The sequence below is a fragment of the Dermacentor albipictus genome, chromosome 3, assembly GCF_038994185.2.
Source record: "Dermacentor albipictus isolate Rhodes 1998 colony chromosome 3, USDA_Dalb.pri_finalv2, whole genome shotgun sequence".
NCBI lineage: Eukaryota > Metazoa > Arthropoda > Arachnida > Ixodida > Ixodidae > Dermacentor > Dermacentor albipictus.
In genome coordinates this window covers 118117872-118135886 of record NC_091823.1, presented here as the reverse complement: position 1 = coordinate 118135886, position 18015 = coordinate 118117872, and the positions used below count along the sequence as shown (strand labels likewise).

The following is an 18015-nucleotide window of genomic DNA, read 5'->3' as shown; positions in this document are numbered from 1 at the left end:
CAGCAATCGGGGCGCACCTAGTGCAATGTCACTCAGGGTCTCTTGAAGTAGCAGCAATTAAAACATTCAAAGCACACGTACACCCTGTATGGCAGAAGCTTCAAGTTTATTTTTTTCGCCACTCCAAAACACACCAAATTGGTATATAAGCGACAAGGATAGTCGGGAAAAAGCTTCATTGCGGCAGCGTGACTGCAACCACCACCCTATAAAGCATGAAGGCCGCAACTACGGTGCTGGAGATTGCAAGTAACATCTTGCAAAGAATACAAAACTACAAATTTTGCAAATGTGTTTTAAGGACTTTAATATCTCTACAATATGAAAGAACGTTACTAAGCTGTACAGTCAACCTAGTATTTTTATCATCGCCTTTCCTCATGGAGCGAGTGAAGTTTCGTGCGTCCATGTAAACCTGTTTAGTACACTGTGTAGCGAATGATGTTGCACTTGTACCAGTGGTTAGTGTAATTTGATAGACGAGAATTTTCGTTTGAAATTTGCTGAGCTTAGCATGTGCATGCGTTCTTGAATACCTGCATATCTAAAAGCTTTTAAAGCTTGGTACATATAGAACTAGACAATGCTTACTACATTTTAGTTTCTCAATCAAGTCGGACCTGTGAATTATACTGCAAACTAGCAACGGAACGCAAGTACTTCTTTTGTAAAGTTTCTGATATATCCATAATTTGTATGTTAAGTATACGTGAGAATAACCGAAATGGATGGCATCAGGAGCGGAATTTACTAATGGTAAAGCCTTGCACACCCTGTCTCTAGTACATAGACGTTCTTCGCATAAGCGTAAGCACGAGAATGCAAATAACAGAGAGCGACAGACTTAGGATAGTTGGCGAGAGAGCACCATCATTGTGTCTTTTTCACAATCCATATGAGAAACCGAAGCATTCACCCATTTGTCCATAAAATATGCTGATGCTTCTGTGTGCTCTTCGCTTGACAGCATAGTTCATTTGCTGATACTATAGTGCGTTCTTGTACGCCTACAACACCTTTTGTAGCACTAAGAACTGGCAAAGCTTAACCAGATTCCGACCATATCCATAAAGAAAAACTGATCATAATTAAAAGAAAATGAAGTGAAATGTAAAACAGAATTCAAGAAAGTCGTGATTGATTTAATTTTCCTTCACTGATGCACTTCTAGTACAACCTCATTAGAAATTTCTTTCGAAAAGAACTTGGTAAAAGGTCACCAATGAGTATATAGCAATGTGCCAGCACTGGGAATAATAAATTATGCCTTTTGTGCCAGAGAAAAGTAGCAAGAAGCATCCCTATGCAAAACCAATTTACTGCCTATAGATGTAATATGTTTCAAATGTTTTATGCGCGTAAAACAGCTCAGCGATAACACAGTGAATAGTGCGCCCACTATTTATGTTTATAGTTGACACTGGCATCTGTTGCGAAGCTATCATTGGCATTAACATGGGTATTAAGATGCTTTAATAAAAAAGTTGAACTGTTCAGGAAAATAACTATCACAAACCCTGACAAGCAAGCGGCTCCGAACATATGGAGCACGTAGTAAGAGTGCTTCAGCTCGGCACCTCTAAAAGCAAAAAAAGGGATTTTGCCTAATGGCTGCTAGGAAATACAAGATTATGCTGCCTGATGCTTGATGAGGATTAACTATATAAAATAAAATGTCTCGAGCTTTTGAACGTCTCGTTCGCACATATTAAGATGAAAACCCCATAAAATTTATATGCTCTGTAACATATGCAATTAGACATTAAAAATACAAATCAACATGGTCGTGTTTACCCGCAGATCATATCAAAGGACAAGGTTTTGTAGTGTTAGTACTCATCATATTACGTATGTCAAGATCTTACAATTACCAGTAAAACATTGCGCATATATCCTTGCCTAACAAAGAAAGAAGCAGCTTCAAAAATATTCAGCCGCCAGTGCTGAAGAAAGACTAGAAGAATGTAACAGGTGTTGACACATCAACCCATACAGTGAGTTTCTTGACAAAATTTCACATGTACGCAATAAATAAAAGTTGCGGACTATTCAGGCGATACACTCCTTAGAGAGTCATAGTCTTTTAAAGAGCACACACAAATATAGATGTGCCTTGTAACAACCCATGAGTATGCCTTGAATCTCATCCTTCATGTAGTTATTGGGCTTCCTCCACAAAAACCTATTTCAACTCAAGTCGTGATGTTTCCTATTGGTCAGTAGTCGCATCTTACTCCTTCCATTATTTGTGTAACAGGCTTCGGCACTTGTACAGGCTGATGCACCCTTGAATAAAACTTGTTTGCATTGGTGCTTCTGGTATCAGATTAGCCACATTGAATTGGATGTTAAGGCAGAAAACAACTAAGAATATTATGAAGCTAATGATTAAAATATCCTCTGTAAGCAGACAATATCGCAAGCTGTAGTTTACACGCTCTTGGCTTTATAGTGGCGAGTAGTGAAGTTGACAATGGTCACAAAAAATACAAATAACATGAATTAACACGGCAAGCTGGGCGAGTTGGTGATTGAACATGTTCCTATGGGTGGGCAGCGCAATCCAGACGAAGGACGAGAGGAAGTACACTGCACTCGTACTGTGTACTTCCTCTCGTCCTTCGTCCGGGTTGCGCTGCCCATCCATAGGAACAAATAATATGACAATAGTTGCGCGTGTTTACTTTTAGTGCCTTTCGTTGAACAGAGAAAAAACTGTGCCAGGTTCAGTATTGAATTTGCATAGTTCGTTTCGATTGTCTGCAATTTAATGTCAGAAAATAGTCGAGGGCACATGTTTCACTATTGGCTCCTTAGTATTTTGGCTAGCTGGACAAGTAGACAACCAAAGCGCACCTGGCTAAAGCACAGCGAGACACAGTTTTATGTCTGCAGCACTCATGTTGTCGCATAATACCGACTTAAAGAGGATAGAAGAGCGACCGACCGCACCTACTGTGACCAGCTGTGACCAGCTGTACGTAGGGCAAACGGGGCGGTGTATCAATCAGAGGTTAATGGAACATAAAAGGTCGTTAACCTGTGGATCGTCTTCTAATCTTTCCCTACATTGCCAAGATTGTAACTGCACGCCAGAGTTAGATGAATGCGCGATATTGTACAGGCACAAGAATGAAGGTACGCGCCCTATGGTAGAGGCATGGCATATATATAATGGTGGAAGTGCGTGCCTGAGTCAGCCTTCGATTACTTTACATAAGGAAGAGATTAAGTGCCTTAACAGCTATCTCGCACGTAGACCGGCACATGTACCCGACTGACACGTGGTGAAACCATTGCGCAGATGAGTTTTGTGTGTTATTTCTTCTTTTCGCCTCAGTGCTGCCTTCAGCGGATTCTCGGCGATCGTGTTGTGCAGTTCTCTTCTCTTGTGTCCTGTCTGGCAATTAGACAAACTTCTTTAGAGAAATTTTGCACAGAGATATTTAATGAAGATTGCAATTCTCTCCTTTCCGAACAAAACACAAAAATTAATAACGAATATTTATACACAAATTTTGCTCAATATATAAACGTCACTTTTATTTGAAATATAAAACGGACACCCAGGATAGCAAGGAACTCGTGAATTTTCTCGCATATGCACTGGGGCATATAAATAAAAAATGAGCTCTACCGTTTTTTGATTGTCTCTAGGGACATGGACGCTTTGGAGAAGTCGGGAAAGTACAGAAGTAAGCTTAACAGTGATATACATAAAGCTAGAGCACAAGATTATCAGAAATATTTCGACTCGTCTAACAAGCGGCCTGACTGACTACAGAAGAAATTCACTTCAGCTGATGAAGGCGACTCTAGCAAAAAGCCAGTAGTGTGGATTGTGCTTAATGTCTCTGGGTATGTGGGTGAGGATCTAGGCAATGAATGTAAAAAAACTTTTTTACTCGAGGTATCTGGGGAAGAAGAAGAGGTGCCGAGCAGTGCAGACGTATCCACGTCGGCTCCCGCGTTCTTAAATATTTTTGGGCGTCTTTCCAAGAAGAAGCTTGGATATATATACCTCACCGGAACCGCCAAGTTTCAAGGAATCCACCGATGCCAGAGTTTTATCGGTGGGTGGACTTTTCGCCATATTCTGAGGCTTTCGCTCTACGATCACGCCGACGAGGGAGCTAGCCCTAACGGGCACAGCCTGCTCTCGGCGCGGCGGTGCAGGCAGGCCTGCCTGTAGAGGCAGTCCCACGCTCGCGTTTTCCCGTCTCTGTGCGCGACTGAAGCGACGACACGTGCGTTCATCGAAAGCGACGCAATGCCCGAAGTCGTAACTGTGGAAGGCATGGACGTAACCCAAGCAGATCTCAACGGTGCGGGGTGGATCACTGCCCTCAGCAACCGTAAAAAGCAGGAGACGAAGAGGCCGCCATTACGAGATGGCCAACGTGGTACCGTGAACAAGACGGCTGGCTACCGCACTGCCAAGGGACCGGCTAAAAGTCTGTTGTCGCAAGTAACGGCAGCTTCGCGACTTCCGAAGCTCCCGAAGGAACAGATCAAGGTTATCGTGCGCCCCAAGGGAGGCCTCGACGTATCAAAAGCCGACGTAGTACTGCTCGCTCAAGCCCTGGCCATGGCGGCGGCCCTACCTGAACATCAAACGAAGGAAGACACCGTGTGCCCAAACAAGGTACAGAATATTTTAATCATCGCCACTCCGCACGCCTCTAATGCGAGGGCCTATGCGAGACTACATAAAATCCATACCAAGTATGGCGCCTACGAAGTCTCGGCGTACGTCGCCGCCCCCGAAGATACGTGCAAAGGCGTAATAAGGCACATCGACCCCTGTCACGATGAAGCCACGCTCAGAAACATGATTGTGAATGAAAGAAATCCCACGGCACTAGAAGCCAGACGAATCAAGGACTCACACGTAGTCGTGATTTTATTCAGAGGCATGCGCGTGCCCAACCACGTGATCTGCGGCACAGCCTTGTTGCCATGTTCTTTATACCGACGCCAAGTCGACGTTTGCCATGCTTGCGGCCACGTAGGCCACCGTGCCGACGTTTGCATCAGCAGCGAGGAAGAGAGAGGTAAATGTCGCGGTTGCGGAAAAGCAAAATCGGACAACGAAGAAGAACATCAATGCACCCCCAAGTGCGAGGCGTGCGGTGGGCCCCACGTCACCGGAGACCGAACGTGCAAAAAGCGCTATCAAATCCCGTACATCGTACGATGCCGACGCCGAAGACGCCGACAAAGAGCAAGGAAGGCACAACTGGACGAAGAATCTGACGTCACCGAGGTAATTGGCGACATCTCGTCGGTTGCACCAGCTGCGCGGAGCGATTCCATCCTAGGTACCCGATCTCTATCCGGAGGGCGCTCACGCTCGAGAAGGAGAGAACCCAAACCGAGGCAAGGCTCCTCCAGATCGGGATCCCGGTCTCGCTCCCAGTCCGTCAAGCGGGCCACTTGGGCTGACAAGGTCAAGGGAGCGACACAGCCGTCTGGGAAGAAGAACGCATCAAGCAAAGGAACGACAGGTGAGGCACAGCCAGAGCATAGGATCGATCCCCGTATCCAAGCGCTCGAAGCAGAAAATAGGGAACTTAGACGCGAGCTCGCAGAGCTTAAGGAATCTCTTAACAGCATGAAAGGAAAACTTATAAACCGGCATGAGGTTAGCAACAGTAACCCAGGCCCGTTAGCCGGGCAGTCGAAACGCAAGGCGCCCAACCCGGAACCTTTTAGCGACACAGAGGAGGAAGAAGAAGGTGACATAACCGAGGTCAACGAGTCCCCGTCCGCCACCTCGGCTTCCCCCGTCAAAACCGAGGGTAAACTGGAAAAGACCCTGAGTAGGATTATGGAAATGCTCTCCGCCATAGAGTCGAGAGTAACGCTATTAGAAAGACCTAGGGCTCAACCCAAAAGTAGACAAACAACACCTACTGAACCGCTCCCGACTGGATCAAATCCCGACGGGGGCGCCATAGGCTTCTAAAATTTCATAGTAAACAGGATGGCTATCACAAATAACAATACCGTTAAAATTTGGCAGTGGAACTGCGCTATCTTCCAGAGGCGCAAGGCTCCGTTAGGTCAGCTCGTCAGATCGGTGACAGACAAGCCACAAGTCATTTTACTGCAGGAGACGCTCGCGGAAAGGGAGATTACTCTGTCGGGGTATCGTGCAGTAGCGTACAAAGGCGAAACAGGGAGAGGCATCGCCGCCTTAGTTAAAAAGAGCGTTTCTTTTGTGGAGCACACCGTTCCAAAATATCGTAGCGGACTAGAAGCACAACTGATCGAGCTCGTGCCCAGTAGATCGAGCAACGCGAATGTCTTTATTCTTAACGTCTACAGTTCGCCTGCAGATAAGAACAGGGACTTTAATGCACTATTCCATTCCGCAATCAGGGCAGCCAGAGACGCGCCCCTCTTAATTGCGGGGGACTTCAACGCTCCGAACACGGAATGGGGATACGGGTTTAACACCAAGAAGGGCACAAACTTAGCCGGATGTGCAGCCGATTTTAACCTCACGCTTGTTACAGATCCTAGGTTTCCCACTAGAAGGGGTAATTCGGTCAGTCGAGACACAACGCCCGACCTCACATTCTTCCGAAATATCGAGGGCACGTGGGATAATCTCCAAGAGGACTTGGGTAGTGACCACTACGTTCTCGATATTGCGGTGCGGGTCAAACCCAAACCTCCGGTCAAATACGAATACGTCGATTGGGATCTTTTCCGGAAAATTCGAGCCGAAACCGCCCCCTCAAGCGAATCCTACAAAGAACTAATTACCAATCTTAAACAGGCCGTCAAAAACGCGACCAAAGAAATCAGCACAGAACTGGAGGTCCCCAAAATGGACTCGCGGCTAGCGCATATCCTGGAGGCTAAACACGCTCTTAGAGAGAGGTGGAAAACACAGAAATTAAATCGCCGACTGCGAGCGAAACTAACATCACTAAACAAGGAAATAGAGTGCTATTCCAAGAAACTGGCCCTGCAACAGTGGGACGAAACGTGCAACGAAACGGACGGTCGCATGAGAAGAGGTAGTAAGTGGAATCTGCTTAAAAGCCTCCTAAACGATAAACAGTCCCGAAATGCGCTAAATCTCGCCGTCGATAGGGTCATACATAAACAGGTCACCTCGGGCCTCACAAACGATGCAATTGTCGACGACCTGGCGCGAACTTACCTACCCGTCAAGGAAGGAGATTCGCAAGGCGTAAGCGTAAGAGCGGCTTACACGGGGCTAGACAGGCCAGAATTAGACGAACCTTTCACGATTTCAGAAATCAGAGACGTACTCTTCAACCTAAATGGAAGATCGGCCCCGGGGCCAGACGGGGTTACCAACAAGCTCCTCCGGAACCTGGACGACAAGGCCATCGAAATCCTAACGGCAGAGATAAACGAGGTGTGGAGCTCGGGGCAGGTACCGTCGGAATGGCGCACCGCCAAGGTGGTGCTCATCCCCAAACCAGGGAAACCTCCGCACATAAGTAACCTGCGTCCCATCTCTCTAACATCGTGCATTTGCAAAGTGGCAGAACATGCAGTGCACAATCGAATCGTCGAACACGTAGAAAACCAAGAACTATTTAGGCATAATCTAATAGGTTTTAGAAAGGGACTCTCCACACAGGACGCAATGCTCCTCCTGAAAAGATCTATATTCGATAACGAAACGCGGGACGTACGAGCTATCATTGCACTCGACCTCACTAAGGCCTTTGATAGGGTGGCTCATGAACACATCTTGACCGAAATTTCCAATCTGAACCTAGGGCGGAAATTCTTTAATTTCACTCTCTCGTTCCTATCGGAAAGGACAGCGTTCCTTCGACTGGGCACGATCTCGGGCGGTCCTTACGAACTGGGCAACTGCGGAACCCCTCAGGGCTCGGTCCTATCCCCGCTGCTATTTAATATCGCCATGCATAAACTGTCCGAGAGGCTGGCCGCACTCCCAAAAATCGGCCACGCAATCTATGCAGACGATATTACAATCTGGTCCCCGGGGGGATCTCTGGCCGATCTAGAGCAATCTCTCCAGGCGGCCATAGATGTAACGGAAGAATTTCTTACAAGCACGGGTCTCAAGCTGTCACCGACCAAATCCGAACTCCTCCTCTACAGACAGTCGAGGCAGGGCGTTAGGAACCTCGAGCCTCTGGAAACGCTGCCAGTCAAAATTACAACACGAGAAGGGCACCCCATTCCGAGGGTGAACTCCATCAAAATTTTAGGACTTCTAATCAACGCCAAAGGCTGTAATGCAGAAGCTCTAAACAAGCTGGGTGCGCAGGCGAAAAACATATTAAGACTCATAACTAGAATCGCAAACAAAAGGGGGGGACTCAAGGAGGATAACCTACTCAGGGTCTTCCAAGCTTTCTTCATCAGTCACATTACTTACACGGCACCGTACCTCAAATGGAGCAAAATTGAAAGGAACAAACTCGACACGCTCATCAGGTCCGGCATCAAAAGAATACTCGGTATCCCACAATCCGCTAGCACAGTAAAACTACTTCAACTCGGAATTCACAATACCACAGACGAATTAATTGAAGCGCAGTTTATTGCACAGATCTCCAGGCTTTCGTCAACTAAGCCGGGAATCAAAATTCTCGATGAAGCTGGTCAGCTCCCTATACAGGCACCGCTCGACAGACACCCCCTGTCTAAATTAGCCCGTGAAGGTATAAAGGTTGAGCCCGTGCCGAGGAACATCCACCCAATATATAACGAAGGTCGCAGAAGAGCGCGGGCTAGAACCATCCTTCGACGAATCGATCCTTACGGGGCAGACGCATTCTTCGTCGACGCCGCCAAATATGGCAGCAGAGACAGGTTTGCAATCACGGTCGTTGACGCGCGCGGTACACTTATCAGCGCCGCATCAATTTACGCTACACACGCGAATGAGGCGGAGGAAACCGCGATAGCTTTGGCTCTTCAAGCCGCAAAAGGCCCAGCGACGATTTTCTCCGACTCGCGCACGGCGGTTAGGGCTTTCTCGTCCGCTCTAGTCTGTAAATACGCAGCCGACATCGTCAACAGATCCTTTCGTATTACTACGCGAGAACACATTGGAGGTCATACATTAGCGTGGTTCCCGGTGCACATGAACGATGTAACTAACCAAGCGGGTTGCAACCCTAACGAGCGGGCCAACTGCCTGGCGCGTAAATTCACGAACCGCGCCCGAGATAACGGTCCGGCTCTCCCGCAGGATTGCTCCTTCAAAGATAATCTTACGACCTTTCATGAAATTACATCACATTACAGACTAAGCAGAAGAAAATTCCCTCCCCCCAGCCCGAAACTCAACAGGGCTCAGGCTGTTACTTTCAGACTTTTACAGACGAGATCCTACCTCACCCCTAGAGCGCTGAGTTGGATAGACCCGAACTTCCCGCAATCGTGCTCCAAATGCGGTCACGCGTGCTGCTCCTTCGACCACATGCTCTGGCTGTGCCCGTACAACGCGGGCTCCGACTTTCATAACAAGTCCAAGTGGGACGCCTTGTTGAAGAGCTCGGATTTCACAAACCAACTACAGGCCGTCCAGAGGGCCCGCGACGTCGCGGAGAGTCACCAGCTCCCTGTCCCGTTGTGGGCGGAGCCACCAACTTGATCGGGGAGCCTTCGGTCCCCCCAATCGAGTTCCTCAGGACACTCTAAATAAAGTTCTTGTCACTGTCACTCGAGGTATCTGCCACTGCGGAGACGTAACCAGTATTCACATTGATAAATGTTTGTTCACTCTCTTTCTCAAGTGAGTTTGCGAAAACAGAGCTATTGCAACGTTGTCTCTGTTATATAAAAGTACGTCCTGTGACGCTAACGATCTACACATAAAACCAATTAAACATGTCATGGGCATTGCTGCCTACCGCGTGAGCGCATATATAACCTTGTTTTGTCCTATTCCAATTTTTCCTTCTCACTTATTTTATCCTCGGTCCATTTTCCTACTGCATCATCAGTCTTTCTCACGTTAGAATTTCGAATATCCCTCACCTTTTCCCTGTTGATGAGTTTTGAAAGTTACGCGAATCCAATTTGTTCTCTTGAGTTGGACACTTTCTTTCTTTGTCTTTTCTTTATTAGGTCCTACCTTAACTGGGAGAGCTCACCTACTGATTGCCTTGTGCTTTACCTCCCACTTAAATTGCTGCTTCTGCAGCCAGCCTAGTTACGCTTTCAGTCATAACCACGATGCCATCTTCATCTCTCTGTTCTAATGCTGAATAGTAGTTTGCAACCACCAGCCTGAATTGGTCTGCGTTTACCTTTACTGCGTCTTAGTTGGGCTGTTTCTTCTTGATTAGTTTTACTCTTTTTCTATTCATATTCAAGTAAATCTTGGACCTAACTAACATATGATCACTGCACTTTACCCTACCTAAGACGTCTACATTCTGCACTATGCTGGAATCTCATTTCTTGTTTCTCCATTAGGGCTTTTCGAGGTCCACTTTCTATTGCTACGCTTCCTGGAGGAGGTATCCATTCTTCGGGGCTTATTTCTTTCCGTGAATTCTACCGACATCACTCGTGTAGTGTTCTTAGAATCAATGCTATAGTTTGATATTGCTTGTTCATCAGCCTGCTTTGTCCCCAATTTTGCATTGGACTCGCCCGTAACTATAGTATACTTAGTTTGCACTTTTCTCATCGCTAATTCAACATCTTCTCAAAACTGTTCTATTTTTTCATCATCATAACTGGAGGTTGGAGCGTAGGCTTGTACTACCTTTATTCTGTACCTCCTATTTAGCTTCATTACGACTATGACTACACACTGAATAATGCTATAGACTTCGTGAATTTTGTCGGTTATGTCCTTATGAATTAGATGTACTACTCTTAATCCTTCTTATCTGGGAATCCTCTATAGAAGAGGACGTCGCCAAGTTAGCACGGTATAAGTGTTACCAGTTGTAACGTCACTAAGGCCAGTAATGTCCCACACAGTGCCTGATAGTTCCTCAAAAACTTATGCTAAGCTAGCCTCACTCAAGAGAGTTCATTTGCTGGACATTGTGAGGCATAGTTTCCAGTGGCAGTATTTACGGGTCCAGAGATTCTTAGCACAATCTGCTGCGTTGCATGTCTGACCGCCACTTTGGTCATGTGCTCTGCTGCGGCTGAAGACTTAGGGCAATCGGTTGATTGAATGAATCATGAGGGAGGTAGTAGTCAAATACTGCACCATGGAGGCCAATTCCTTTTCTGGTGAAGGAGCGCCTTTTGCTGAAGCTAAGTGGACCTTGCTAGTTAGATTGCACTTGCACTAGTATAGCCCCACTGGCTCTCGACATTTCTTGCCGGTGTCAGACGGCACTCCAAGCCTGGAAACGGGTATGCTGGAGAACTCGAACTTACCACCTTTAGATTAGAAGGCAAAATTGTACAAAAAACGAGAAAGAAACAACTCAAGGATATCAAGTTCTGACCAGAGGAATCGAGCAACCGAGATAGCTCAGTCGGACACCCCAGCAGGTGGTGAGGCCATCTCATGGCAGAGAAGACCAACCCAGAGGATCCTACATGTCTAAAAACTCAAAGCAGTGCTACGATAACGGAACGCGACTTAACGCGATAGGTATGTCTTTATTATTTCTACCCATTTCTCTGTCTCTGGCCGCGTCGACAGAAACGAGAGATTTTTTTTAATAAAAAGAGAAAGAAGGACTGGGGATAAAAGATTTGCGAATATTTCTAACACTAAACTTTTGGGCCGCGCGTTAGCAGGCGACATTGAAAGCGGCTACCCATTTCTTCAAGTTTGACCAGCGCATGAACGACAAAAAAAAAGGAAGAAATGGCGGAGCGGGCTGGCTGGCTCACCCGAAAGAACACGAGACATGTATGCATGGTGATACGTTAAACTCCTTACTGGCGCTGCAAGCTGCCACAGACATGCGAGAAATCTTTTCAGACCCAGTCGCTAGCGAATCAGGAATGTTATGCCTCCTTCAAGGTACAGCAAACGCGCTTGCGATCAATCCGACATGGTTTGTACTACATTTCGCGCAGGTTGGGACAACCGTGCAATGAATGATCACCAGAACTAGGTTTAAGCCACGTCTAGGTCCGAGCCAACGGGCAAGACCAATGGGAATTGGAAGGACAAAGCTGTAATTAAGTTATGCTAGGAAGCAGTGCTTCGATAACGGAGCGCGGCTTATCGCGTTAGGTAGTTTGATATTATTATTTATAGGCTATTTATTGCTCGTTATTTGTGCGCTGTTTTTACTATGAAGATGAACCCACTCGCCCAGTTTTGCACTCTATCCACTATGATTAGTTGGCCTATTGGGAAGTGAAGAATGAGGGAACAGCCACGATCACGAAACCCGGCGAGGTCCTCAAGGAAAAGCTACGCATTTAAAGAAGCCAGACGGCAACTCATTAGAAGAATTTGGAACTCGAGAATTATCAGTAGCGTGCTCGTCAAGACCCCATATAAAGCATCGGTCGGCTTGAAATTAGCTGCTGAAGATCATGATGGGCCTGCACAATCAGTCGTTCCAGTGCCGAAAACTGGAATTTCTGCTTGCTGATCACACACCTAATCTCGATGCACTGCCACCCCGCTTCGTGTTGTGAACCATTCTGCCTGCTATCCGGCCACATTCCCCTTTCCGCATACTAGTTATTACGTGTGGAACAGATCGAGCAGTAAGGGAGAATGACAGATCACTCTCCGCACACGCGGAAGCGGCTCCGTGGTCGCGGCGGTTCTGGAGTCCACGCTTAAAGGGACTCCCGGCACACAATTTGCGGCAGTCATACTTGGCAATTCCTTGTTTAGCTAGTTCATTCGTTTTTTTTTACTACTTCAGGGGCTGGTAAAAAATTTTAAAATGTGTTCCGAAAATATTTTATTGCTAAGCGCTTATACGGACACTCCAGGCGCATTTCCGCCATCGGTGTCACCGTCATGTTCTATATAATGCGTAAGTGCTACAACATCATCGCTGCAGGCCGTATGCTGTGGGTGCGAGGAAAAGCATGTGAGGGTGAGCCGCGCATGGTGGCTTCATCTAGCGCGCGCAAGGGAGGAACGTGAGGAAGAAGCGCGCCGTCTTCCATGGTGCGCAAGGCAGCGGGACTGGGAGGGCGACGGGGGCGTTTTCCGATGGCGGCCGCTGCCTATGGCGGGCTTGAGCGCGGCCGCGCGGCCCATATCTTGAAAGCGGTGCGCGATGAGTACAGAGTGTAGGCTCGTCGGTGGGTGATAGCTTTGTGTGCGCTGTGTTTTCGCCGCATAGTTCGTGTTGAAGCAAGGTGCCGCACAAAGGTCTATTGCTCGTTTTTGCTGCTGATATTCCGCACGCCAGCGTTTTGACGCCGAGTGTCTGCGGCGATCGAACGAGATGTGTTTATGTTTGTCTCTGCGCGTGAGAGACCATGGCTGTTAATTTGGCTACTAAACGAATGCTTACAAGTTTTTGCGGCCTATAAACTACTATCATTAGCTCGTATAGGTGTCTAATAATTTGCTGCCGCAATCGATGCCTTTCAGCTGAACTGCGAGAGATCTTATTACACATCTTGATAGCAATGCGCTTGAAGATTGAAGATATATATGACATGGGGCAGTATCTTTACAACTTCTGCCTGAAAACATACAAATGTAAAAAAGATCAGACACTCAATTTAACTTCGTTCACAGCCGTGTTGGATCTAAACTATCGTCGTACTCGGCAACATCAGAGTCACTAGCACCGGAAACCTCACCAACACTGTCACTGCTTTCATGTCGAAGAAAATCATATTCGGAGCTAGACAACTTAATATGATGAAAGCCACCATTTCACCAAGGGCACGGCAGCAGACTAGATGCTGGCAGCCACCATTTCTAAGATATCTTCCAGGCGAACGTAGACAGAGTCTGTAGGCAGCCAGGCGGCCAAAGAGGGTACTCGATAGAACGTCAAAATGAATTGGACCAGCCCGGCCCATGAACGGCTCTGAGAAAGAGCGTCCATAGACGTGGATGAGACGTCTTTGTCCTTGGCATTTACTTTAAAAATATGTAACCGAGTAAGATTGATCCTCAGCGCCTAAAGCATTAGCAAAGGGAAAACAAGCAAAAAGGTAGAGCACACAGGGCTTGTAGTTGCGGTGAACAAATCACGGTAAATAGTACAAACCTACGTCTAAGATTATTATGAAATTGACAACGGGCACTTCATACGCCAACACCAAGGGTGAAAAGACTTCAGCGAACCTGGTGAAGGCTTCCGAAGACATTCATTAAGTTACTAAATTTATTTATTCAGAACAATGAAAAAATCCCCGAAAAGTTTAAACATGACTACATCAGTGCGTTTCAAGTGTTCTTCAAGAACTTAGCCAGTGCTAGGAGGCTATAAGTCACTTAAGGAGAGAGCAATGCAGGACCCGGTATTTATGGCATTTCATGTAAAATACTTCAATCCCAATTCGCGTAAGTTGAGTTCTCATAAAATTAAGAAAGTTGCTTTATAAAGGGCGAGAAATGAGTGAATCGTGTTATGGTTCTACACATGCGGCATGCTCTTACTTTATGCACTCTGTTGTTATTTGAGCTTACTCGCTTTCTCTCTTACTAGCCAATGAATACAGCTGTTATGCATTGCGGCCTGAAAAACTCTTTCTTTAGCGTCTAATTTCTTGTCCCTGTGTTATTCTCATTCTCTTCTTCTAAACCACATGCTTGTTCTCCATGCTCGCCTTTTAACCTAGCTTCTTCTAAGTTGATCCACTTCTTTTTGGGAACATTGCAACATTTTTTGAAGAATGAGGAACAGCCGTACTCCTCACTAACATTTGGTAACTGTTGTTTACAACTTGCACAACTGGGATGCATCTCGCACTCGGCTAGGATATATAATAGGAAACAAAAGTATATATACAAGTTCTTGCGAAATTCCAATCACCGTATTTTCGGAGGAAGCGAATCGCTATTTCTAGCAACATTTATCAAAAATTCTCCACCTGTATACGTTTCGTAATCATAAGATTGGTGCTATATTTTCCAGTTCTCAGTTCATCTTACTATGTTCTGCCCCTTTAGCTTTAATTACGTCCGTAACCAGTCTGACTTTTGTCCTGTCTGACTGCCCATTCAACTTTCTTATTGAGTTTTCTTATTTCTTATTCATACTACCTAAGCACTGAGGAAAAAATTTGTACCACATTTAATTTGCACTTCTTGTGTAGCAGTTGTACTGGCTTATCAACCCCTTTTCTAATAGAGTTCAATCATCGATGTTCCAAGTTCGCTTTTTTGTGTCAAGAATCCTCACTCGTAAGCGTCTTGTCAGTAAAAGATGTAACCATTAGTCGGCACTATAATGATGCCTCCGCTCTTCTTATTCGGTTATGCTTTAAAACAGCCCATGTACCGCAGGGACTACGAACATGAATAAAGTTAATATTTTATTGGGTACGTACGTTCTCTATGTATATTTTAGTGTTTTTCCTGAAGTATATCATGAAGTACAACCTACATCATGAAATCTAGTGGTCTACATGGGTCTCTAGCAAATGTAGTCTATAGATTGGGATAATTTAGTATCTATTTCTTGGAACATCTCAAGCGAAATTGGTTCCTTCATTGGTTCTAATGGGGTATTTTCTATTACGGGTATTTTTCTATAAGCTACCCCCGACATAGAAAAAAAAAGAAACGATGACATATTGTTACCATTGCTACAGCACACGCTGCTGGTAGCGCATCCACCGAGGCTCCTTTGTCGGAATCGCGGACATTTATTTCGGAGTTCGCGCTGAAAGCCTTGAGTAGTGCATGGTTTTTCCTGGATATGCGTTGAAAACCGCACAACAAACAAGCTTGTAGAAACAATCAGCTCACTCAAGCATTTGTTCCCGCATGTGTCTAAAAGTCGTCACCCTTTAATTTACTTCATGTCAGTGAAGAGCATATTGAGATTTATTACTTCCTTTATGACACAACGCCGTGGGTCAGTGAACATGCACTTTTAATTCATGTGTCAGCTGATGGATATAAAACTGACTGTCCTTTATATCGGTTAACATATTAGATAGACTGGTTCTCCATAATAGTGGTCCATTATAGCGAGGTTTTAAAACACCCTGAGCATGTTGTTCAATTCAGTAGTGACAGGCTTGATTGTATCCGTGTAATGAGAAAGCCTTTCCTCATATCAGAAGAATACTAGTCTTCCAATAAATGCGCATGCTGTATGGGCGACCTGCTCAAGGCAAAAGCAAGCTTGCGTGCTCGACAGTGAGCGTGAAGCGTTTGCCAATGCCAAAGGCGTTAAGTCGGCAGCCAGCTAGCGCCCGTTATCTACTAAATGAGGCGTGTTAGATTTGTTTCCATCTTTTAAAAATATTTCAAGAGTTCCGCGGTGAGATTGGCGTGTGATTTTTCTATTTGCTTCGCATAGACGGTACACTGAAAGCAAAGCGCTTCATCTGGCCTTCCCTTCGATTGCCACTGTAAAAGAGTCATAATCTTTTCGTAGCCAAAATGAGTCTTTTTTCCCGAAACGTCTACTCAGGAAAATACTAATAGAATACATAAAGAGAACCGGGCATGACAAGCGCAAACAACGAAGATATATTATGGTGAAAAAACATGACCTTGAGCACATAAATGTGGCTGCGTATGTCTACCTATCGCGTAAGTTTTCAGTGCACGGCACAAAAATATCGATGCACATCTATGCGGGCATTCCCCTTGATATTGCACTTTCAGACTCGCGCATAGCTAGAGGTGGCCAGACAGCGAAATTGCGACAGGCGAACGTAGGCGTGAGAACTTTCCCCCTATTAAAGTCGGCGACAACCTAAAGATATAATGTAAAATACAATTGCCCCACCTAATGAAAGTTTATACAAATGCGGCAACAAATCGCATTCGTTCATTTTCGTGACATCAAGGAGCCGGTTAATTTCTTAAAGCATGGCGCCGGGCTTCCACTACACTAGTTCGTGACCTACAGATAGCACAGAGAACCAAAAGTGGTGCGATAATTTTTGCGTTCAATTACCGCGTTACGCTCTTGTGCACCCTGCCAACCTATTGCCTGTTGCGCACTTTGGCGATACTCGCGGACAACTTTCTGTGGCAACAATTAGAGATCTGGCAATGGAACTGCCGATCCTTCGCTAGAAAGGCGGCAGCCCTCGTGCAATTTATTAAATGCTCTCAGGTAGCTCCGGACATAATATGCCTTCAGGAGGTTGGGCTCAAACCGGCCCGACTACAGGGCTATTATGTTCTGAGTGACTCCCAAAATCCTAAAGTCGCCACTCTGGCGAGCAAGACAAGGACGTTTCAAGTACATTTCTGATTTTGTCAACATTTTCTATGTATGACTCCAGAATAAATGGCTGCACTAGTAAGCCAGCCACCTGTGCACATTACAACAAACCCTTTGCTGAAGCGAGTGAACTCACAGTGACTAAGAAACTTCCGTCTTTGTTCACTCGGAAAAACCTACTTTCTGTTTCGCTAGCCCAACGATTACCGAGGCTGCACCATTTGGGTTTACTTTCCAAAACGTTTTCATTTCCTCAATCGGTCGGAATACCACAAGAATTCCCTCGAACCTCATTTTTTTACATATGTCGTAAGAGTGAAAGAATCTGCCTCCTCATAATTTCAATGCCTTCTTCGCTAAGGGTCGATGTTTTCTCATTCATGTGGACAATCTTATCTCCAACTGTCACCTTGTTCGCACAGCTTGCTTCGTCCGACATGCTCTCAGTTTTCCTCGTCGCTTCCTAGACGAGTGTAGGCGGTGGAATGTAGGCTAGCTCTCAGGCTCGTCGGTTCCGAAGCCATGCTGCGGCAATGGCGGCCCTTGCCACGTTTGCACATCCCCGTTACTTTCTTGCCCCTATCATGGCTACTGATGTTGTCCTCGATTCCGTAAAAGGTTTCCACATTAACCGCTCTTGCGCCTGATTAGCCTCGGCAGCTGAATTTTTTTCCTTTGCAAACTAGAAAAATATCTAAACATTTAAAGAAACGCG

The 18015-nt window shown here is 45.9% G+C and overlaps 1 protein-coding gene across 1 annotated transcript in view; it reads left to right on the top strand.

Annotated features, from left to right (window-relative positions):
- Positions 1-18015, top strand: part of LOC135915608 (scoloptoxin SSD43-like) — an 86010-nt gene that overhangs the window by 18053 nt on the left and 49942 nt on the right. The window lies entirely within an intron of this gene.